The 25571-nt window shown below is 44.9% G+C and overlaps 1 pseudogene; it reads left to right on the top strand.

Annotated features, from left to right (window-relative positions):
- Positions 1-14494: 14494 nt before the first annotated feature.
- On the top strand, positions 14495-14600 carry LOC129709551 (U2 spliceosomal RNA; annotated as a pseudogene).
- The last annotated feature ends 10971 nt before the right edge of the window (positions 14601-25571 follow it).

The raw sequence follows: 25571 nt of genomic DNA, 5'->3' as shown, positions 1-25571 counted from the left end.
TCTACTGTAAGTTAAACTGTAAAATATGAATCATTTTTGGATGATTTTTGTTTCGGACGGAGGTAGATCGTTGTTGGTGACTGATGTGTGGCCTATTTTACCTTATGCATAACACTGAGAACATTGAAAAGAACAACCAGGGAGGGCCAACATGTCTAAGTTTTATTTTTTTGTTAAGAATAAATTTAACTTTAGTTTAAGGTACACAAAAGTTTAGTTTGGTTTAGAGATACAGTGCAGAAACAGGCCCTTTGGCCCACCGAGAACATGCCAACCAGCGATCCCTGCACATTATCACTACCCTACACGCACTAGGGACAATTTTACATTTTACACCAAGCCAATTAGCCTACAAACCTGTACATCTTTGGAGTGTGGTAGAAAACCAAAGCAATGAAAATAGGTGCAGGAGGAGGCCATTTGGCCCTTCGAGCCAGCACTGCCATTCATTGTGATTATGGCGATTTCAGAGCACACCCACACTGGAGAGAACGTACAAACTCCGTACAGACAAGCACCCGTAGTCAGGATCGAACCCAGGTCTCGGGCGCTGTAAGCCAGTAGTTCTACCGCTGCACCATCATGCCGCCCGTCAACTTCTCTCTATTTATATCTTTAAACTCGTTTAGATCTAACACCCAAGTCATTTTCATTCTGCTCATATGATATTTTCCTCTGTCTGCATAACTTTTCATTGGGACCATATTTATATACGATGGTCCACATGCTACCATTCCTATATTTTAGATTTAGGGTTATTATGGTCACCAAGCTATTTTGAAAAGCTTTGATTTGCATGCTATCTAGTTAAATCAGACACTGCTATACATAAATACAATCAAGTCCAACTCAAATTCAATAGATCGAGCAAGGGGAGGATTCAGAGTACAACATGTAGTGTTACATTGTAGTACACGAGTGCCATAGACAGAATCCTATGTCTGCAGTGGGGTAGAGGTGAATTGGTCAATCCCCTAGTATATGGAAGGACTGCTCAGAAGCCTGATAAGAAGCTGCTCTTGAGTCTAGTGGCGCGTGCTTTTACAGAATGTAGTAATCATATTCAATGGCTCTATTTATACAAACCAATAAATTATTTAGACTGTTACCAGTTACTCTACAACTTGACAGCAGTCTCAATATTTTAGATGCAGTTTGCTTTCTGACTTTTATTTTATTATGTTTCCTTCATTTTATGATAATAGTTACTACTTTAACGGCAGTATACTGTATATCTTGTTATCTATCATATTATGCCACTGTAAAAGCAAGTTCTGCAGTAAGTTGTACATTTGGAAGCAGGGCAGCAACTAACTAGGCTAGATTGCTAAATGTTCCAAGCAAGAGGATTTAATTTACCTTCTGAAGTGAGCATGAGAAGATAATGGCACACAGCAGTTGTTGAAGCACCACACCAGCAAGCCAGAAGCTTGGACTAGATCCAAAGATGGGAGTTTAAATCCCACCATGTCAGCTGTGGAATTTAAGTTAAATGGGTAGCTAATTTGAAAGAGTAAAATAAAATTAATATTGCAAACCGTGACCACAAAACTACCGGTTTGTCATAAAAAAAAACCCATCTGACTTACTGATGTTCTTCAGGGAAGGAAATGTGTCATTCTAGTCATGCCTGGCCTACATGTGACACCAGGCCACCAGCGATCTGATGGGCCGTGAACACCCCTGTGAAATGGCCTCATCTATTTATTGCTGCTGTGCCAGTTCAGGGACATCACTGCTTCTCAGAGGCAATTATGGATGGGCAATAAATGCTGGTATACATGCCAGAGATCCCCACTTCCCAAAAAACAAATAAAGATATTTATCTTTATTTATATATTAACCGGCACGGTGGCGCAGCGGTAGAGTTGCTGCCTTGCAGTGCCAGATTCCCAAGTTTGATCCTGACCACGGATGCTGCCTGCATGGAGTTTGTCCGGCGTGGGTTTTCTCCAAGTGCTCCGGTTTCCCCCCACAATCCGAAGACGCACAGGTTTCTAGGATAATTGTAGATTGTCCATAGTGTGTGTAGGATAGTGTTAGTGTGCGGGGATAGCTGGTCGGTGCAGAATCGGTGGGCCGAAGGGCCTGTTTCGGCACTGTATCTCTAAACTGAACTAAACTAAAAAATAAATTTGAATACCTGCCACCTTAACGCAACGTTTATGCAATGGTCCCAGTTACTAATAAAACATCCGTGGACCACACCGCTTATGGATCAGAAACTAAACCCTGGCAATAAAGTACAAGTGTAACTTGCTAAAAACCCCAACGTGGGTCCATCAATTAGAGGCAGTGTGTTGTTCCGCAGCCATTCCTTTGAAAAACTCAAGTCAGTAAATTATTTTCCCATTAACATTCTTCTTGTAGCAAGTTATCTTTATTGGCCATGACTTTTTTCTCCAACAAAGAACTGGCCTTTCCTTAGTGCTGTGAAGTGCGGTCCCAAATTGCAATTAGTTCTTCCATTCCTGATTGGACAAAACCCCCTTTGAACAGCGCCAAGCAGTTGGAAGCCATTGACTTGCTATCACCCAAGCAACAGAGACAAATAGATGTTGGATGTGGGGGGCAATTATAGGTAGCAGCCATGAAGCTTGTTGAGGGGAGGAAATCAAGGCCAAGCCTAGCTCCTTCAGCTTGGGGGCGGAGAGCACATGAAAGGCTGCATGTGGGCTTATTTGTACTGAATGTGGCCCGTTTAGAGCTTAGCCACAATAATATGGAAGGTCTCTTTGAAAGGCAGGATAAACAAGGAAATGAGTAGCTAATCACTTCCAGATATTACCTTCCTTCCTCCCTCCTTCAGAGACACTACTCCATTCATTAGGAAACAGCACTGATTAAAGAAAATAGACAGGACAAACTGCACTGGGAATAGAAAAGGCAAGTTTCTGCAAAGAAAGAATTCTGACCGAGGCCAATATACGATGAGTGAAAGTGCAGTGACTTCACCATGCCGCTGTATTCTATTGATGTTTCAGTCAATACTCTCTTTTGATACCTGTGCAGAAATAAATGAGGCAAATTAAGGTAAAGAAGCAGATTACAAATGGACAAGTTTTTTAATTGTTTATTTTTGGCATATGCTGGTAAAGTGGAGCAGACAAAATTGTGTAGGAAGGAACTGCAGATGCTGGTTTATACCAAAGATAGACACATAGTGCTGGAGTAACCCTGCGGGTCAGACAGCATCTCTGGAAAAAAAAGATGGGTGACGTTACGGGTCAGAACTCTTCTTCAGACAGGGAAGAGTTTGAACACAAGACATCACCCATCCTTTTTCTCCAGCGATGCTGCCTGACCCATTCAGTTAGTCCAGCACTGTGTGTATCTTCGGTACACTCTAAAACTCTATTTCTTACCTACTGCCATAGATACAGAGCCCTAGTGAGACCACACCTGGGGTATTGTGTGCAGTTTTGGTCCCCTAATTTGAGGTAGGACATTCTTGCTATTGAGGGAGTGCAGCGTAGGTTTACAAGGTTAATTCCCGGGATGGCGGGACTGTCATATGCTGAGAGAATGGAGCGGCTGGGCTTGTACACTCTGGAATTTAGAAGGATGAGAGGCAATCTTATTGAAACATATAAGATTGTTAAGGGTTTGGACACGCTAGAGACAGGAAACATGTTCCCGATGTTGGGGGAGTCCACAACCAGGGGCCACAGAATAAAGGGTAAGCCATTTAGAACGGAGATGAGGAAACACTTTTTCTCACAGAGAGTTATGAGTCTGTGGAATTCTCTGCCTCAGAGAGCGGTGGAGGCCGGTTCTCTGGATACATTCAAGAGCGAGCTAGATAAAGCTCTTAAAGATAACAGAGTCAGGGGATATTGGGAGAAGGCAGGAACGGGGTACTGATTGGGGATGATCAGCCATGAGCACATTGAATGGCGGTGCTGGCTCGAAGGGCCGAGTGGCCTACTCCTGCACCTATTGTCTATTAATGCGGTGAACTTGGGTTTTAAAGATAGTGGTTTATGAAGAACAGGATTTAGAATATTTTGACTTTTAACTTAACACGTTACAGGCCTAGCTCTTCCAGCAAAAGAGCCATTTTCCAAATAGAAATTAATTCAAAAGATTATTGGAGTCAAAGTTTATTCTCTCGGTTGCGAAAGCATAGCACTGCTGAGCAATTCAACCTGTCACAGTTTCATGGTCAGGATGTGTAGGAAGGAACTACAGATGGTGGTTAAATCATTGATAAACACAAAATGCTGGAGTAATTCAGCGGGACAGGCAGCATCTCTGGAGAGAAGGAATGGGTGATGTTTCTGGCCGAGACCCTTCTTCCGACTCTGGGTCTAGAATTTGTGCCTGAAATCCAGTGTTTATGGCCCCAACGTACTGGAGGCCAGGGGAGAGGCAAGGATAAGTGGAGTCAATGCTCGTGGCCCGCAGGATGCGGGAGTGTAGGGAAGGGTTGGTGGTGGTGGTGGTAGAAGCGCTAGGCTTCGCCTCGAAGCAGCCAGGGAGGCGTTGCGGGCTGGCGGTGGTGTTCAAAGATCTTATAGCGAAGCAAGATAGGCTACTCCTGCTAAATGCAATGGACTGACGTGTAGTACGCTATGGAGGGGATCATGGGCATTTTTCCACGCCCATTTTAGCAACCTGAGCCTACCTAACCCGACCCGACTCGCACTGTAATCAATGTTGCGGGGCAACAGTTTGTGTCGGTCAGATTCATAAATCTGTCAGTTCAAACTTCTTGTCAAGAATAAAATTTGATTCTGGTAATTGTCTTTTTTAATGTTTTTTAAATCATTTATTTTTAAATGGCTCACAAACAGTGTTTGAGTTGATTTTGTAGTAACCGGAACCGACCCGACTCGCAGGGTGATTGACAGGGGGGGAATTTTTGTGCGTGATTATAGGGTTAGATTCATAATTCTGTTAGTTCATAATTCTGTTGATTCTTGTTAAAGAATAAAATGTTTATAAACACACATACATGAAAATTATATAAATGTATATAACACACACAATTATATTTCTTCTAATCCAATAATGAACTTTATTTCAGACTAGACAAGGGACATTAAATAAGAAACATTGTAAATAAGAAACATTGTCTTGGGGCACTCTCTCTTTCTTCTTATCACTCTGCCCCGCACTCCCTCTCCCCGCTGCCCCGGGCCCCACACTCCCTCTCCCCGCTGCCCCGGGCCCCACACTCCCTCTCCCCGCTGCCCCGGGCCCCACACTCCCTCTCCCCGCTGCCCCGGGCCGCGCACTCCTTCTCCCCGCTGCGGATCCAATCTTTGGCCGGAAGCAAGAAGGCGGGAGCAAGAAAGCGGAGCAAGATGGCGGCAAGATGGCGGAGTCAGGTTGCTAAAATGTGTCCTATAATCACCCATGAATCCGCCCATGAGCGTACCTCACGTTTGCGTGAGAGTAATCCATCTTGCTTCGCTATAAGATCTTTGGTGGTGTTGGCATCTGATGGTAGTGGATCCAGGGGGTGGTTTCAGCAGCCAGGCCTGGTAGCGGCTGGGGGCGGGGAGCTGTGCAAGCCCTGGGGGTTGCGTCGGCAGCTATCGGTAGATGCCGTCCGCTACAACCGAAATCCATTCTAAAGAGACCCATTAAATTGAAGGTCTGTCACCTATTCCTTCTATCCAGAGATACTGCCTGTTCTGCTGAGTTACTCCAGCATTTTGTAATTTAATTCATTATAAAGAGGTCCGTTAAAATGAGGGTTTACTGTATAGCAATAATGATGGATTGAGTGGGCACAAAATTGGCCATGGAATTAAATATAGGAAAATGTGAAGTGGTTCACTTGGAAGGAATGAATAGTAAAATGCCGACCTACTACGTCTAAACCTACGAGTAAAAAAAGTATCGATTTTTTCCATGGTGACCTATTTTTACTCACGAGTATTTTCTATCATATTGAAAAAAACGCCGCGACCTAACTGTAGGTATGTTACAAAACGTACCTGAATCGTGGCTGAGCATCTGCCCCTCCCCTTGTGTGTGATTTTGGAGCTGTTTGGAGGGGGCGGGTTTAAAACCCGATTTTTACTAGGCTGTTCCAATCGCAGATGTTCAGCCTAGTAAATCATTAACGGAGAATCGCTGCAAGACCCGGTCCCAAAAGCTATTATTAGTTTTATAGGCCTCGAAGAGTAGATATAATAAATTTAAAAGCTCTCGTTCATTCCGCAAGCTCTGGCAGCCCCAGGGTTTTATAAAGCAAACAATTAAAGGTATGTACCTTATTTTTACATTAAATGGGGCATGTATATAACCCTATAATTATAATTTTCTATAGCGAGTAGCTCATTTTGGGCTTTTTATATCCCGCAGTATTTTTCTCGGCATTTGAGGGCACTAATCCAGCGCGCTGTCAACATTCTAAACCTGCGCGTTCCACATGAACCCACTAGAAAACCGATTTAAATGGGCATTTATTTACAGCAATTGAACACTAAATTCCTTCCATTTGGCCTATAAATTAATGTAAATTAGATATAAAAATCATGTTATATTGTGAATTATTTGTGAATAATCTTTGGACACTTAGGCTATTTAAAAATGTTAATCTTTCCTTAAGAAATGTGCTTTTGACTATCTAAGATCACAGCTTTTTTGTAATGCCCATTGAAAATCAATAGGGAACAAGATGCTAATTTCCGAGTATGAAAATGGTCATAACTTTTTTAATACTTGAGATATGAAAGTGAATTTGGTGTCAAATTAAACTTATTGTTATGCTTTATCTGATGGGATAAATTGCAGACTTGATTTTTTAAATCTCAAAATTTTGTAACATTGCTACTAACTGAGGCCCAGAGTACACGGAGACCACTCTCGAGCATGAAGAAGAGTTACAAAGACCTCCTACTACCTCGTGTTGACCATGCAGTGAGTACGAGTCGAGGACAAACTCGCCTGAACTCGCGGATTAGGTCGCCCAAGTGGGACAGGCCCTTTAGGTTTTTATTCAGTAAGGGGAGTAAGAGTAGTGAAAATAGGGCAGGAAAATGGATCTGAGGAAAGTTGAATGCGTCAAGAAATGAATAGCAGAGCAGGCCAGAGGGGCTACATAGTCCTCCTTGCGCCTGTTTCTTATTGACATATGGATATTTATGGGGCTGTCCCACTTAGGCGATTTTTCAGGCGACTATCATCGCTTCCTTCACCAGTCCGTTATGCAGGCGGGCGACAGGGCAAGCGGGGGGGGGGGGGGGGGGGGGGGGGGGATGCGAAGTGAAATTCACATGGTGCAAAGCCAATGTGATACAGACACACATCGCGATGAACAGGAAGGTTGGCGCTGTAATTAGGACGGTGAAAGCACAGTGTACGGGAAGGGTCACATAAGTCCTTTAAAAGAGGTGGGGGAGGGGAGAGAAGGGGGAGAAGGGGGAGAAGGTGTGGAGACAACATTTAAGAAACCAGAGATACACGTGCCGACCGTGTGGCGACCGTATAGTCCCCTGCAGCCGCTTAAAAAGTGGACCAGGCCCATTACGGTAACAATAATTCTAAATATGCTGATCCCTTTGAACAAGACATATCATTCAAATAAATAATGTTAAAGACCTATAAAATAACAAATGCAATACCACAGGTGGTCAAAATCATTTACAGTTTTCTTGATGGCACCTTAATATTAGAGTTTTGCCAAAACACTCCAGGCAACAGCGGAAATTAGGCCTCAGCAACATAATCTCCTTTCTACCCAAAATAAATAAATTATTAGTGTGGTATAAGGTGGCACGTCAGTAGTCTTGCTGCCTTTTAGCATCAAACACCCGGGTTCAATCCAGACTACGGGTGCTGTCCGTACGGTTTGTACGTTGTCCCCGTGACCTGCGTGGGTTTTCTCCGGGTGTTCGGTTTCCTCTCACACTCAAAGACGTACACGTTTGTGGGGTAATTGGCTTCGGTAAAATTGTCAATTGTCCCGTGTGTGTGTGTGTGTGTGTGTAGGATAGTCCACGTGTATGGGGATTGCTGATCGGCGTGGACTTGATGGACTGAAGGGACAGTTTCCGTGCTGTGTCTCTAAACTAAACTAAAAAATAACAGTTCAAGTGTGGATTAAAAAAAACGGATTCTTCTTTGGAAGGATTTATTGTCACTTTTTTTTTACACACTGGTATTCTGAGTTGTTAAAGGGAACTGATTCCAATCAGGTTATCAGCAGTGTGATCAGCATAGTGGGTGGTGGCAGTGAGTGAGTTGAGGTGAAGCTTATGTACTGGTGGTGAACCACATACCATATACAAAATAAAGCTATAGCTGTCAGAGATGGAGATGTTAATGAGGATGTACTTAGAAGGAAATGCACCAAGATCTTTTCAAAATAAGATGGTGCATAATTCAACGCCACAACAGAAAATATTCTTCAGTAAGAAATGTCAATATGTTTCTAATCTATTCTTTTCATTTTGCAATATTGCTTATTTAATGGAGAAATAGTACAGTACATTAATTTTTGTTTTGCACTTATCTCACTTAGGTTATAGAACCTGAAAATCTAACAGCAAAGGGGGAATGTAATAGCAAGCATATACCTGTAGTTTCAAATTAGTATCCATAAGAAAATTAATATATTGCAGACTTATAGTGACGTTGCTGACATTTGTTTTCTAAGTGGAGAAGTGGAAGGAACAAAAAAGTTTCAAGTTTAGAAACAGGGGCCAGGAGTCAAATTTCTGATTTCTCCAACCGGTGGGATTTGAATCTTTTTAATATTATCTGTTCATTTATTGTTAAATAATTGTACCATTTTGGCAACTTCACAAAGAGCACTTGCGTTTTTTCGCTGACTGAGTTTCCCGACAGCCCTCGAAGACCCTCCACAGCACAACATGGTAGCTAATCAAAGCACACTTAGAACCCTTCCTTAAACAAGACCCCATGAGAATATCAGGATGCCACTAAGAAGGAATGCATGACCTCTTGTCCACCTGCAGTTTAAAACAATATGCACCACTTTGGGCTTCAGGGACCATTCATTCAGTGCTATTTTCTTCCTTAATTCACACATAGAGCTCCACCATAGCGTGTAACCCTTGTCTTAACTCCGTCTGTAAGGAAACAATGTTTCAGTTTAAAAAATCTTTCCTCTCTAAAGGCTCCAGGGTTAGCAATTAGGAAGTGAATAATCGGTAACATGCGAAAAGACTTCTCTGCACGCCAGCGAAAGCTTTTTTGCCCTTGGGCATTTTTGTTAGTTCCCAGATGCCAGAGTTAAGAGCCAGTCAATCTTTGATCATTTGACATTAACTTTGCTTTTTTCAAAAATAGATAGAGTAGATGTGCAAACGGGGTCGAAAATTCAGTGAAAGCAGGATGCAACACATTAACTAAATCTTTACCACATCCTTTAAAAAATATTGCATGTAATTACATCTATTGAATGTTTCAACTTGTAGAAATAACAGAATGAGATATGTTCATTACACAAAACCCCGTGCAAATATCATTTCATTAAGTGCCAAATATATTTTATGTCAAATATGATTTTTTAATTTTGTTTATTAAATCAATACTTACACTAGAAGGTTCAATGTAAGCAGGTTTGCTTAATTTGGCTCTCGTATCCATAATATTAGGTTTTTATAGTTCCTTATCAAAGTAGACACAAAGCAAACAAGCCAATTGATATTTATTAGTCAAATACAACTGAGGACTTCTATATATTTAATGGTGAAATGGCTCTGAAATCAGAAACCCCCCATTCTTCTTGGTGAAAAGCAATTTGATTACACTGTAATGCGCTTGGGAAAAAAATAATACATAGCAGCTAAACTAATTTATTCTTAGGGTGTTCTTTGAGGCTAATACCAATGTCCCCGATGCACGAGCAAAGATCAACGAATCTAATTCAGGCCTTTTTTAGAATTGCTGAACACGTGAGTTTTAAGTCTCTGACTCAAAGAACTCCATTTATTTTATTCAAAAGTAGGGCATTATCAAACCCAATGTCTCTGCGTTAAATACTTTTGAAATTAGTAAGTGTTTTATTAAAAAAATGTCACTCTGACGATCAGCGAAACACAATTTAAGAAAACATACACTGACTTTGAAAGATGCTATTTCACAGAAATGATAAATGTTTTACAGATCATGTTACTTTATTGTTAATATGTGGTCGACAAAAATGCTGGAGAAACTCAGCGGGTGAGGCATCATCTATGGAGCGAAGGAAATAGGCAACGTTTCGGTTCGAAACCCATCTTCATGTGGTACTTGTAAATATACTATATCTGTAAAATTTGTATCTGTGTTTAGTGGGAATAACATCGCAGCACACAAAATTACTGTCAAGTCCACATTTGATTAATCATATTTTACCATCTCACAAATTAAATATAGGATTATGATTGCTGATGAATGAATATAAGTTATTAACCAATAAATCAAACACGATCAATAACAATATTGATAGCAGCTCGTAATGTAAATTATATACTGATATAAATTGACTTTAATTTTTCAAAGTCTCAACAAATACAGTATATACAAGAAATCAAAGAACTCAGAAAAAGAAAAGAATCAGCGCTGGAACAAGATGGCAAGGATCGCTAATTGATTTGATTTTTCAGAAATAAAGGACACTAGACTTAGCTGGTCCCCCAATGCAATATTCCACCTCTCCACCAATTCCAATATTGGTGGCCAGTGGGGTGGGGTGGACTAGTATGGACATTGTGGGCCAAATGGATTCTTGGCCTGGCAGCTCAGTCACTCAGGCCTGGTGGGCTGGCAGCTCAGTACCTCAGGCCTGGTGGGCTGGCAGCTCAGTCACTCACGCCTGGTGGGATGGCAGCTCAGAAACTGCTAGATATTCTGCCCGAAACAGGTGAGAGACTCTGTGAGGGAGAAGGGGGAGAGGGTGGAGAATCAATTTTAGACACTTTTCATATTTTTCTGCAGATCACAGCAATGAAGAAGGAAAGTCTATCCTGGCCTGGATCTCACAGGGAGCCAATGAAGGGAGAGAAAAAATACTGGGGTGAGGTTTAATACTTGCAGGGGGATTACTTACTGAGGGGCCGAAGGGACTCCTCCTGGGCTAGCACATGCCTGATGGGCCAAAGGGACTGAGTGAAATCTCAGTGAAAGGCACTTTTTTCTGGACTTTTCCTGGTCTTGCACGGGACATTTGGGGCCAAAATGCTCTTCCTAGGCTAATACGGGTATTTTGGGCAAAAGGGACAGGTTTCTTGGCTAATAGGGGCCTTGTGGGCCGAAATTAGTTGTTTCAGGCAGGCCAAACAACTAATTTCATTTCATTTCAATTTCCATTTTGCTTTGCCGTTTCAAGCACAGGGCAGGGTAAACAACTCAAGGTTTTATAGTCTTGCCCCTCCCTCCTCCCCCCCCCTCCCTTCCCCCCCCCAGGGGATTACCTTCATCATGGTGATTGACAGGCGAGAGGACTAATCAGCTGATCTCAAGATTTCTTTTAAAACACTCATAACCTTTTTATTTTTCATCAATCAAAAACATCTTCGGGGTTGCCTCAGCGGAGGAGGACTGTGAGTAAGATGGCCAAAAATCATAGCAATATAGGGTAGCATTTTTTTCTAAAATCAATATACAATGCAGACAGGAAATGGTGAAGATAAGACTTTTAGTTATATAGATGTTTTGGTGAAGTAATCAGTATTACACCAGCAGTTTTAACTGAGAATATAAACATTTTTGCGCAGATGAAACTAATACAAGAAGCTCTTCCTAAGGCAACTCCTTTGGGATGAGGATAACTTGCTTTCACTCCAGTTCAAACGCAGCTGGTGTGCTAAGTGAGGAGCACATAGATTCTGCCACAAGTGAAGCAAGGGGATACTTGACAGGCGGCAAGCCAACAATCTTGCAGATGGCTTTTATTCTTTCCATGTAATAGAGTAATAGAGGGATACAGCATGGAAACAGGCTCTTCGGTCCAACTTGTCCACACCAGCCAACATGTCCCAGCTACACTAGTCCCACCTGCCGGCGTTTGGTCCATATACCTTCAAACTTGTCCTATCCATGTACCTGTCGAGCTGTTTCTTAAATGTTGGGACTGTCCTTGCCTCAACTACCTCTTCTGGCAGCTTGTTCCATGCACCCACCACCCTTTGTGTGAAAAAGTCACCCCTCTGATTCCTGTTAAACCTTTTCCCTTTCACCTTAAACCCAAGTCCACTTGTCCTCAATTCACCTACTCCAGACAAGAGTCTCTGTGCATCTATTTCACCTACTCTGGGCAAGAGACTTTGTGCATCTATGTATAGAATGAGCATCAGTATTATCCTGATGAACGGACACGAGGATGTTGGCATCATCCTAAATACGCCTTCATTTTAAGCAGCCATAAAACCCCCGTCTCATGGTGCGAGTTGACCCACGAGGTACCCCGAGTTTAAAACAAATTTAGCTCGTGGTAATCACGTACAATTAACGTAGCAGGAACGTCAGAACTTGTGGACGCAACTTAGCGACTCGTGACGCTAACGGCAGGTACCCGTGAAACTTGGTAACACTTGAAAAAATTCAAACATGTTTAAAGTTTTCCACGATTAAAATGTACTACTGAAGTTAAAAATCAAAACATTTAAACTCGTTGTAAGAACGTAGTGGCCCGTGAGTTTACCTTAGTGACTCGTGAGTCTACCGTGGGAACTCTTTAACTCAGCGGCCAGGCAACATCTCTGGAGAGAGGGAATGGGTGACGGGATGACGTTTCCAAATTACTGCTGCGTCTTTGTGCTACTCCAGCACTGTGTGTTCACTTTTTGTCAACCAACATCTGCCCTTTCTTGTGTATGACATTATTTGTATCCGTGGCATTTGATTATCGCTCCCTTCAGTTTCCCAGGGGGTCGGGATGGGACTGGAGTTGGGAGGGAAGGGTGGGGGGGTTGTGTGAGGAGGGTTGGGGTGACTTAGTACGGGAGACAAGTGTACTGATTGTGTGAGCAGACACTTTGGTAGTGATTGCCCATGGGGTTCACTGTCGAGGACTTCATAATGCAGGGAGCATTTTAAACAGTGGAGTGATTAACCCTGGAAAGGGGGTAGACTTCTCTCCGAGTTGGACCCAGGAAATTGAAGCAGGAATTTTCTTGAGGTTATTAATGACAAATAAATGGATGGGAAGCGTTTAGAGGGCTATGGGCCACATGCAGGCAAATAGGACTACCCCAAGACGCCAACTTGGACGGTACGGCCAAGCTAGGCCGAAGGACCTGTTTCCGTGTTGTACAGCACCATGACTAAGGCCAATCCAGTGGGATTGACATATTTTGTATTTTTCCTTTCTAAAGATGCAGTGTATTTTACTTCGGAGTCACGTGAGTGACTTCGTGAAGAAGCCCGCTTCCACGCATGCATGTCATATCGCTACACGCATTGCAACGAGTCACACAGAGGGGAACGACGTTCCCCAAGCAGGAGAATTTGAAAGTCGGGAACAGCAGGTAACAGACTCTGCGTTCCTTTTTTCTACTTACTTTTTAGGAGGCTGCGGAAAGCTGGCGGGGAGACCCGTGGAGGGCGAGCAGCCGGCAGCAGCAACAGCACCAGTTTCCCTGGAGGGGGAAAAAACCTGTGCCCGACTTTGCTCCCGCACCGGCAAAATTCACTTCTCGGCCGGGCGGGAAGCAAAGCAAAGAGGTTCCGTATGCCGGTCTCAAGCGAGACTGGCTTGGGAGCAGTCGCTAGCAGCCAGTGCAGAGGCTGCGGGACAGACAGCACGGACCAGCGCCGTAAGTACCGGGGCTCGAAACGCTCAGCGGGTGCAGCGGCACTAATGGAGTAGGAATGGGATGTTTGGGCCGAAAACCTTCTTCAAAAGGTAAGCACCGGGGTTGGTCCAAGGGATCCATAGGAACAGCCGGATTTTACCGGCTGCGGATCTGCCACGAAGGACCAGGCCCGTGAACACCGGGGTCGGTCCAAGCGGCTCGAACCCGACACGCAGGGAACGACGGTCACCAGCGGGAGAAGGAAAGTCGGGAACAGCAGGTAAGAGACCCTGCGTTTCCTTCAACTTACCCTCTAGGTGCAGACATGGACCGGGTCCATGTAAGCTGCAGAAGGCCGGCGGGTGAACCGCGGAGGAGCGGCAGCAGCAGCAGCAGCGGCAGCCGGCAGCGGCAGCGGCAGCAGCAGCAGCAGTGGCAGCCGGCAGCTGGCAGCACTGGCAGGAGCACTGGCAGCGGCAGGAGCACTGGCAGCGGCAGGAGCACTGGCAGCGGCAGGAGCACTGGCAGCGGCAGGAGCACTGGCAGCGGCAGGAGCGGCAGCGGCAGGAGCGGCAGCGGCAGGAGCAGCATGGGCACATCGATTCCCGGAGAGGGAAAACACCTGTGCCCAACTTCGCTCCAGCACGACGAGAAAATTCATTTCTCGGCAGCAGCACTAACGGCCAGCGCAGAGGCCAAGGACTTTGCAGTGCAGTTGACTGGCTGCAATCTACCGCAAGGGACCAGTAATGTGAGTACCAGGGTCGGTCCCAGCGGGTGTTTTAGTTTCAGAAATCGCTTTTCGGCTTTTTGGGTAAGATCAAGTGTAGTATCTGTTCTTATCAGTTTAATATCTGATACGTCCCTTATCTAGGGACCATATATTAAATAAAAACTATAGTAGCTGTTATTATCAGTTTTAATATCTTATATGTCCCTTATCTAAGGACCATATAAGTAGGAGTGCCCAGAATTGAGGGCATTAGAGTGGGGTTGACCGGCTGCAACGACCGCAAGGGACCAGTACCGTCAGTACGGGGGTCGGTCCCAGGGGTCTAAGATAAAGGAGCAGCCAGGAGCGCTGAGAGCGTTGGAGCCGGGTTAAAGGAATAGATGGAATCAGCGGTGCCAGTTATCCTCCACACCGGCCATATTCACTCCACGGAAGGAAGGACAAAGCTGGAGAAGGAGGACCGTGGAACAGCGGGCAGCCAGCGGCACTTGGATCAACCGTAGTGGGATCAGCTGTGCCTGATGTCGGCCCCGTACGGGCCAGATCCATGCGGCCGAGCGGTAAGGCTAGACACAAATCAAACAAGGTAGTGGACGCAGAAGGGTCCGACTTTGCATAAAATAAAACCGCCGGCAACCAGCACCCGAGAGGGCTGGAGCGGGAAGAAGCGGTGTATGGAGCCTTGCTCCAACGTGATAAACCCACAGCAGTACCTCTTTGAGGGCTGCACAATGCTTCTATCCCATCAGAGGGGAGCACTGTGGGTCAGTTCTGGGTTGACTTGCAAGAGGGGTCCGCAGAACAAAAGACAAGTGGGCAGCAGTTAAGCCCCACATGGGTACCCCGTGCGGGACCCTAGAGATCTCTAACTAAAAAAGAGTAGGCAGGACCCTGATGGGCCAGAGCCTGGTAATACAGCGTCCCATGATCCTAACACAGCAGGGACTCTGCTGGACATGGTGGCTGATTACTTTAACCAAGTCAAACATGGGTAGACTTGGATCCAGGATGGCAATAGTATTACTATATGTCTGGCCACAAACGCCAACAAGAAATATTTATAGACACTGGCCAGACATCTGCCACCTGGCAACGGTGAGGCATTACAGGTGCCCAGTGTAAACCAATGCATTTGGCAGCATATGGGGATGAACATCAGGAACCAGGACCTCAAGATCTGGAGAACCTTAAAGGGATTGACGGAAGGCATCATAGCATACACTTGCACCCTGGACTAAACGTAGGTAACCAAAGACCATCAAGACGCACTAGCTCTGTTTAGTAATATGCAATAGGACCTGAACTACACGTGGAGGGCTGCCATTCAGCCAGCACTGGGACCCCAAAAATGCTACCATTTGCAAACAAAGAACTGTGTGTGGACAAAGCCAAGACACTGGGGCTCATCAAGGCCAGCGCAAGGGCCTATTTTGGAGCATGATACCAGCCACAGGCAAGGCCATAAAAATGTGGCTCATACCAGTGGCAGTGCCAGAAATCAATATAACCCGCAGGATCCTTTTTTAGGGTATGGCCAGGGCGGCCACCCTGGAAGATGCGGAGGCCTCAACCTCCCACACAACCCCGAACAAGAGATATCAAACCAGAACCTCCTTTTCAAAAAACCAAGGAAATAACACAACCACCGGTAACCATGGAGGTAGGTGGGTGGGGTTTCTTCTGTTAAAATAGGGACCTACGATGGTAGGGGAGGTTGCAACACTACAGTTATGTATGGTATATAATCACTACAGATTCATATAATCTCAGCAGTATTCAGGGTTATCTGATAGGATTTACTCATCCCAATAACCACAGTACAACATACACCAGAAGGGCATTTTGCCCTTACATAAACCAAACAATCTAAAACCCACATGGTGCTACAAAAATTGTACACAAAAGGTGTGATTGAGCATACTTTTCATGGAACATTAGAATTTGTATCAAACATATTTATTAAAAATAAAACAGATGGGGGTTGCAGGATTATCATTGATTTTCAACCCTAAACACATTTATTCTAGATATTCATTTTTAAGATGGATACTCTTATTATTGATAAAGACTTAGTGTCAGCTGCGGTTTTCTATATGGCAGGCATTGACTCAAAAGAGGAACTTTGGCAATATAGAGCTTACAAAAGGGGCAATCATCAGCCCCAATATTATTTACTAAAATTCTAAAACCAGCTTGGCATTGTTATGTAAACAAAGCCATAGGGTGATGTATTTCCCCCGTTCGGCCCCATCAATGGGGTACTAGGGAAAATTCAACTACACTCGGCATCTGGAATTCTCAGAGTACCCGACTGGCCTACTAAATCATGGTATTCGGTCATACAGGGGATGGTGTTAGAACCATGTTCCCTAATGAACATAGCCAAAATTATTAATTTATCCAGTGACTGGAGGCCGTCATCCATGCCATAAGACTATGGATTTATTGATTGGTAGAGTCTAAAAGACCCACTACACAGCAGTGGGCTGTCAGACAGGACGATGAATCATCTCATCTGCACTAAGACTGTCAACACGGAAGCAGTACCTTGGACACATCAAGAATGGGGCATATACTGCTTGGACAACAACCTCGACCAACAGGCAAAGAATTTCTGGCCGTATTGGATTTTTAACAAGCCTCCATTATGATAATCGATGGAGCTACAGTGCCATCAATAGTGCCACAAGTGCACTCTCCAATTACCTATCACAAGGAACGGAGCGGCACGCGGTGGAAACGCACCCCTGGTAAGAAAACCAGGTACTCCGAAATCTGGGACGTGGGTGTCGTTTCTCAACATGCCGAGGAGCTTGTAGCTCATAACAGCATTGTCACTTCAGTAACAGTCCAGGAAGATGGTTATGCTCATGGTGTTATTTACCACACAACAAGTCCAGCCATTAAGCAAACTGAGCCTGGACTCCCTGATCATCTCACCGAGAAACTGGTGTTGTCATACAGGATTTAATAAAAGAAAACAGATCGGGTTCCTCGGGTCAAGTGTTTGAATTTATGGTATACCCATATGGCAAACGACTGTGTATAGCAAGACACATCTAACAATACATAGAATATACTAAGAACATTCGAGGTCAGAGAATGGAGTTGTTTATCTCTTACAAGAAACCGCATGAAAGGGTCACGACTCAAACTATATCAAGGTGGCTCAAATAGGTCCTAAAAACGGCAGAAATAGACACTAATGTTTTAACTCTCATTCCACCAGGGCTGCAGCAACATCCGCAGCAAAAATCCACAGGTTTTATAATAAACCAGTTATTTTTTGGAGCCATCATTGTATTAAGAAAACATTTTATGTTCAACAAAATAATTTGCCCGAAAGGTTACAGGGCTATGATTCTCAAATTTTAAAAAAATGTTATATATTTTTTCGTTATACCACACAACTCTTTGTATAATTGTGTTTTAAAATTACTAATGATGCTCTCTCCCAATACCCAAGGCAGTTTGTGAAGCATGGACTCGTTCCACGGCATGAGGTCACAGAGCTTTGAAATCTTCACGAAGTCACTCACGTGACTCCGAAGTAAAATAGTAAGATTAAACGAGAATTTACCAGTTTGAAGTTTGATCTGTATTTTATGAGGAGTTACGATGAGGGATTTCGTGCCCTCCGCTCCCACCCTCTTATGATCATATCAAAAACTGGTATCTCTTTGGTAATCTTACTATGTTAGATCATTATAGGTTCCTGTGACCTCACACCGCTGCTTTGAAGTATGACACGCATGCGTGGAAGCGGGCTTCTTCACGAAATCCCTCATCGTAACTCCTCATAAAATACAGATCAAACTTCAAACTGGTAAGTTCTCGTTTAATCTTACTATTTTGGTGACTATTGCACATTGCAGACCAGAAGCTCCTTCAATACCCAGAGAGAAGGGATGGGCGGGTTACGTGAGCAGGAGAGTGGGGTTGTTTGCAGTAACAGAGGGATGGGGGCAAGGGCGGTACAGTTCCCAGTCTCAGCTCCTGTTCTACCGAGCGTGTGGATGTGGACGGGTGTCTTGAATGGCGGCGGCCCATGGTGTGGCAGAGCCGGCATGCCAACTGACTCCCCCCCCCCCACACCCCCCCGGTCCGGGGCAATGCTGGGAGAGAGAAGGGGTCACACAGCAGCTCCGATCTGCTGCCCCGGGGCGACTGGCCCTGACCTGCCGACGTGAAGACAGTGCAAAGCCCCCACGCCCGGTGCAATGGGCGGGGAGCTGGAGAGGGGAGAGAAGGGGTCACACACATGGCCGGGAAGCAGAGGGGTGGGGGTGGCGACAGACAGGGCCAACAATGAGATGGAGAAAGACAGAAACACCAGCGTGCAAAGGAGACCTACAACAGTGCGTGGTCTCTCTCGCGTTATGGCAGGTGATTGTCGCCTGCCCGCTGTTCCTGACGCTAAAGCCTTGGGATCGTTGCCCTTCGTGTTTGCGTGGGGGAGGGGGGTATTGTGCTGTTTGATCGCCCCCTGCTATCCCAGGGACAGGGAGACACAGCGGCTTTTGAGACTGGTGGGCAATCACTACCATAGTGTCTGCCCACACAGTCAGTACACCTCTCCTACACTTGTCTCCCGCACTAAGATAATCCCACAGAGAATGATCCCAGCCTAACCCGAGCCTTGTCACCCCAGATAGATTAACGACGCCTGCGCATCCCCCCCCCCCCCCAACCTCCCTCCACCTCAACTCACGCCTGGGCACCAAAGCAGCTCAGGAGGCGAACCCTGAGCTTCATCTCCCAACAATCTGATGCGCAACTAATGTGAAAGAACAGCGGCTGCGGCCGGCATGGACTTCTCACACCCTCACACACGAAAAGTGTGTGCGAATAAACAAAAACAAGGAATAAAACCAAAGCCCGGCTTGAAAGGCAACTAAAAATATATTCCGCTTATAACGAGCAGGGGCAGAGACATCCGTCCACATTGAAAGATTTCATCTCCCGTCTCATCGCAGTGTGTAGACCTGGCAGTAAATTCAGTTAAAATATAGCAGACCTCCACCCGCTGGTCTTCTAACTACATGATGTGTGTTTCAAACAAATCATAAGTATAATTGCTCTGGCACTGGACGTTGCTCATTTTCCCTTTGTAGGTCACATGAATAGATGCGGCCTCGCTGAATTCTATCTTTAACTCAAAGCCGTAGGATGGAGATGTCTTTTTTAACACTGTTGCTTATTAAAACAGACCTTCATTCACGGTTGGCTCAAGAGTAACTCGGGAGAGGAACTTAGAATATCACAGAAATGACAAGTATACGGCAAACTTAGTCATACCCGTGGGAACTCGTTTAAACTCTTGATCATACACTTGGAATCTCGTACACAACCACGAGTCTTTCACTTGGGTCAGCTCGCACTGTGAGACAGGGCTTTTAGTCAGGGTTTCCACAGGCTTTGTAAGATGTTATATTTATTCAAGGAGTCAATGGGAAAATCCTTGTATCTTCCGTCTGGTCACTTGGTACAGGAAAGCCCTGATAATCCACGACTTGACTATTCGGAAATCCTGATGGTTTGACATCTGGTTCACCAGGTAATGTTTACCACAGTCCTTAACTTCTCAACAAAGCCCCATTTCCACATCCATATCAAACCACTGGATACCTGGCTCATGGAGCGGTGGCTCTGAAGGTAACAGAAGTGGTCCTTGCTATCTTGTCATGGACCTTTATTGTCAGAGGGGCAGTCTGAATTCCAGTGTGCCGACGTGAAATGTAAACCCCCATATCTGGTTTCTTCAGTGAAAGATTTGACATTGACTTGGAACTTAGCTTCTGAATTTGTGCAAGGGCAAGCTTAATTTAGTTGTCAGGAAGCATTCTTGTTTCTGAATAAAATGTTTGTGGAACACGTCACTGATCCTGGGTCGATATTCCGGTGCATTTCTGCTCTGCCCAAGACACTATTTTTTGGGATGAGACATTAAACTAGGCCGCCCTTCTAACATTAGTTATAAAACATCCTCCACGGCTATTTGGAAGCCAAACTGGAATTCTGGCCATAAGTCAGCAACGTAGAAATTTAACTCTGTTGCTCCTTTCAGAATTACTGCCTGAAAGCCCTGTCCCACTGTACGAGTTCATTCAAGAGTTCTCCCCAAATTTTCCCATGATACGAACTTGGAGGCTCTCGTGGACATTTTTCAACATGTTGAAAAATCTTCAATAGTCTTCCCGAGCTTACCTGCTGTTAGCGAGTCTTCCCGAGTACCTGCCATTAGCTTTACGAGCCACTAAGAGACGTCCCCAAGCTCCGACGTACCCGCTACGTTCATTCTACGTGCTTACCACGAGTTGGTTTTTTTTGACTCGGGAGAGCACTTGAATGAACACGTACAGTGGGACAGGGCCATGAACGGCATTGTGAATTCACAGCATTTAACGTTTATATTTCATGACTCCTTGACTGCTTGTCAAGCAATTTTGAATGTCCTGATTTTTGTGAGGAGCTGCATATGAATAAATGTCTTTACTTTCTATACACTGTTCCTCTTTGGAAGACCTCAACAAAGAGTCTGGTTGTAACAGCTTTAATCTGAATGCCACGATAAAACACAGTTTTATATCTTTTATACATAGAATGTACACACAACATCCAGATCAAAACATGACTTTATCTATTGTATAGGCCAGACAGTGAAATTTCAAAATGGTACAGTAGCTGATGTTATACTAAAGGGCCTATCCCACTTTCACGATCTAATTCACGACCTTTTTTACTCGTGGACAGTTTTCATCATGTTGAAAAAACGCCGCAACCTACTTGATGTGACGAGTATCTACGACTAGCATCACAGCCTACCTACGACCTCGTGACGACAATGCTGCAAGTACGGGTCAGAGGTCGTGAATTAGGCCGTGAAAGCGGGACAGGCCCTTAACATAATATGAAGCCTGTGGTAAATACTTGAGCATAGATGTGATCTTTTCAACATTTTCCCATTTATTTTAGTTTAGTTTAGAGATACAACGCAGAAACAGGTACTTCGCCCACCGAGTCCGCATCGGCCAGCGATCCCTGCACTTTAACACTACCCTACACACACTAGGGACAATTTAACATGTATCCCAAGCCAATTAGCCTACAAATTAGTTTGTCAATAGACAATAGACAATAGGTGCAGGACTAGACCATTCTGCCCTTCGAGCAAGCCCCGCCATTCAATGTGATCATCCCTAATCAGTACCCCGCTCCTGCCTTCTCCCCATATCCCCTGACTCTGCTATCTTTAAGAGACCTATCCAACTCTCTCTTGAAAGTCATCCAGAGAACCAGCTTCCACCACCCTCCGACGCAGAGAATTCCACAGACTCACAACACTGTGAGAAAAAGTGTTTCCTCGTCTCCGTTCTAAATGGCTTATCCTTTATTCTTAAACATCGGGAACATGTTTCCTGCCTCTAGCATGTCCAAACCCTTAACAATCTTATATGTTTCAATCAGATTCCCTCTCATCCTTCTAAACTCCAAAGTACAAGCTCAGCCACTCCATTCTCTCAGCACATGACAGTCCCGCCATACCGGGAATTAACCTTGTAAACCTATGCTGCACTCCCTCAAAATCAAGAATTAGGGGACCAAAACTGCTCACAATACTCCAGGTGTGGTCTCACTAAGGCTCTGAACAACCGTAGAAGGACCTCTTTGCTCCTATACTCGACTCCTCTTGTTATATAGGCCAACGTGCCATTCGCTTTCTTCACTGCCTGCTGTACCTGCATGCTTACTTTCATAGACTGATGAACAAGGACCCCCCAGATCCCATTGTACTTCCCCTTTTCCCAACTTGACGCCATTTAGATAGTAATCTGCCTTCCTGTTTTTGCGACCAAAGTGGATAACCACACATTTATCCACATTAAACTTCATCTGCCATGCATCTGCCCACTCACCCAACCTGTCCAAGTCACCCTGCATTTTCATAGCATCCTCCTCGCAGTTCACCCTGCCTCCCAGCTTTTTGTCATCTGCAAATTTGCTAATGTTACTTTGAATCCCTTCATCCAAATCATTAATGTATATTGTAAATAGCTGCGAGCATTGTGGTACCCCACTAGTCACTGCCTGCCATTCTGAAATGGACCCGTTAATCCCTACTCTTTGTTTCCTGTCTGCCAAACAATTTTCTATGCATGTCAGCACTCTACCCCCAATACCATGTGGCCTCATTTGCCCACTAATCTCCTATGTGGGACCTTATCAAATGCTTTCTGAAAGTCCAGGTACACTACATCCATTGGCTCTACCTTGTCTATTTTCCTAGTTACATCCTCAAAAAATTCCAGAAGATTAGTCAAGCATGATTTCCCCTTCGTAAATCCATGCTGACTCGGACCGATCCTGTTACTGCTCTCCAAATGTACAGCTATTTCATCTTTTATAATTGACTCCAGCATCTTCCCCACCACCGATGTCAGGCTAACTGGTCTACAATTCCCTGTTTTCTCTCTCCCGCCTTTCTTAAAAAGTGGTATAACATTAGCTACCCTCCAATCCACAGGAACTGATCCCGAGTCTATACAACATTGGAAAATTATCACCAATGCATTCACGATTTCTGGAGCCACTTCCTTAAGTACCCAGGGATGCAGACCATCAGGCCCTGGGGATTTATCAGGCTTCAGTCCCATCAGTCTATCCAACACCATTTCCTGCCTAATGTGGATTTCCTTCAGTTCCTCCGTCACCCCAGATCCTCTGGCCACTAGTACATCAGGAAGATTGTTTGTGTCCACCTTAGTGAAGACGGATCCAAAGTACCTGTTCAACTCATCTGCCATTTCCTTGTTCTCCATAATAAATTCACCTTGTTCGGTCTTCAAGGGTCCAACTTTGGTCTTAACTATTTTTTTCCTCTTCACATACCTAAAGAAGCTTTTACTATCCTCCTTTATATTCTTGGTTAGCTTACCTTCATACCTCATATTTTCTCCCCGTATTGTCTTTTTAGTTATCTTCTATTGCTCTTTAAACATTACCCAATCCTCTTGCTTCCAGCTCATCTTTGCTACATTGTACTACTTCTCTTTTATTTTTATACTGTCCCTGACGTCCCTTGTCAGCCACGGTCGCCCCTTACTCCCTTTGGAATCTTTCTTCCTCTTTGGAATGAACTGATCCTGCACCTTCTGTATTATCCCTAGAAATACCTGCCATTGTTGTTCCACTGTCATTCCTGTCATAGTGTATCTTTACAGTCAACTTTGGCCAGCTCCTCCCATAGTCCCATGGCCACATAGTCCCCTATATTTAACTGTAACACTGAAACCTCCGATCTACCCTTCTCCCTCTCCAACTGGAGATTAAACCTGACCATATTATGGTCACTACCTCCTAATGGTTCATTAACCTCAAGTTATCAATGTTTATCAAATCTGGTTCATTACAAAACACTAAATCCAGAATTGCCTTTACCCTGGTAGGCTCCAATACAAGCTGCTCTAAGAATCCATCACAAAAGTACACTACAAAGTCCCTCTCTTGGGGTCCAGTACCAACCTGATTGTCCCAGTCTACCTGCATGTTGAAATCTCCCATAACAACCACAGCATTACTTTTGCTACATACCAATTTTAACTCCTGATTCAACTTGCACCCTATGTCAAGGTTACTGTTTGGGGCCTGTAGATAAGTCCTATTATGGTATTTTTACCCTTACAATTGCTTAGTTCTATCCATACTGACTCCACATTTCCTGATTCTATGTCACCCCTTGCAAGGGACTGAATTTAATTCCTCACCAACAGAGCTACCCCACTCCGTCTGCCCACCTGTCTGTCTTTTCGATAGGAGGTATACCCTTGAATATTCAGTTCCCAGCCCTGGCCCTCTTGCAGCCATGTCTCTGTAATTCCCACCACATCATACTTGCCAATTTCTAACTGAGCCTCAAGCTCGTCCACTTTATTTCTTATACTTCGTGCATTCATATTCAACACTTTGACCTCCGTATTCACGTCCCCCCTCGCACTGATCGCAATTGGCCGTGACCTTACTCTTATCCCTTCTAGAACTTTCATTCCCATTAATTCGAGAATCTTTTGTAACTTTTCCTGTACTCGCTTCCCCTTCAACTCCATCTTTATACTCCCAATTTGTCAATCCCTCCCCCCTACTATTTAGTTTAAACCCACACATGTAGCCCTTGCAAATCTGCCTGCCAGAATGTTGGTTCCCCTCCAGTTAAGGTGTAACCCTTCCCTTTTGTACAGGTCACCTCTACCTCAGAAGAGATCCCAGTGGTCAATAAATCTAAATCCTTGCTCCCTGCACCAGCCCCTCAACCACACATTCAGATCCCCTATCTCCCTGTTTCTGTCCTCACTAGCACTAGGTACTGGAAGCAATCCAGAGATATCCACCCTAGAAATCCTGCTTTTCAGTCTTCTTCCCAACTCTCTGAACTCACGTTGGAGAACCTCCTTCCTCTTCTTCCCGATGTCGTTTGTGCCTACGTGCACAACTACTGCTGGCTGTTCACCTTCTCTCTCGAGGATGTTCTGAATTTGGCTCGTGACTTCCTGAACCCTGGCACCAGGGAGGCACCAGACCATCCTCGCGTCTCGTCTGCTGCCACAGAATCTCCTGTCTGCTCCTCGGACAATGGAGTCACCCACCACTGTGGCTCTGCCCGACGACAGTCGAGTCCCATCTCTAGGATTGGAGCCACCGACGTGCCCGCCATTCTGACTGGAAGCATCGTCTCCCCCGACAGTTCCCAAGAGGGCGTACCTGTTTTCATTAGGCACAGCCAGCTGGGTCTCCTGCACTTCACGGTTACCACCCTTTCTCTCAGTCACACACCTTCGTTCTTCCCGTATCCTCGGCGTGACAACCTCACTGTAGGACCTGTCCAGGAAACTCTCATTTTCCCAGATGGCCCCAAGGTCATCCAGCTGCTTCTCCAGTGCCCCAACACGGTCCTTCAGGAGCTGATGCTGGAAGCACTTGCCACAGTTGTAGCAGCCAGAGGCTCCATCCGTGTCCCTGGGCTCCCACATTCTGCAAGCATCACACTGTCTCATCTGTCCTGTCATGCGTTCACCACGTACTGTCCACTCCAGATTTTTGGTTAGCCTCCTCTCGTTAGCCTCCTCGCCGTCACTCTCGAGCCA

This window comes from Leucoraja erinacea, chromosome 25, assembly GCF_028641065.1.
Source record: "Leucoraja erinacea ecotype New England chromosome 25, Leri_hhj_1, whole genome shotgun sequence".
Classification (NCBI taxonomy): Eukaryota; Metazoa; Chordata; class Chondrichthyes; order Rajiformes; family Rajidae; genus Leucoraja; species Leucoraja erinaceus.
This window is presented reverse-complemented; position numbering and strand designations above follow the sequence as displayed.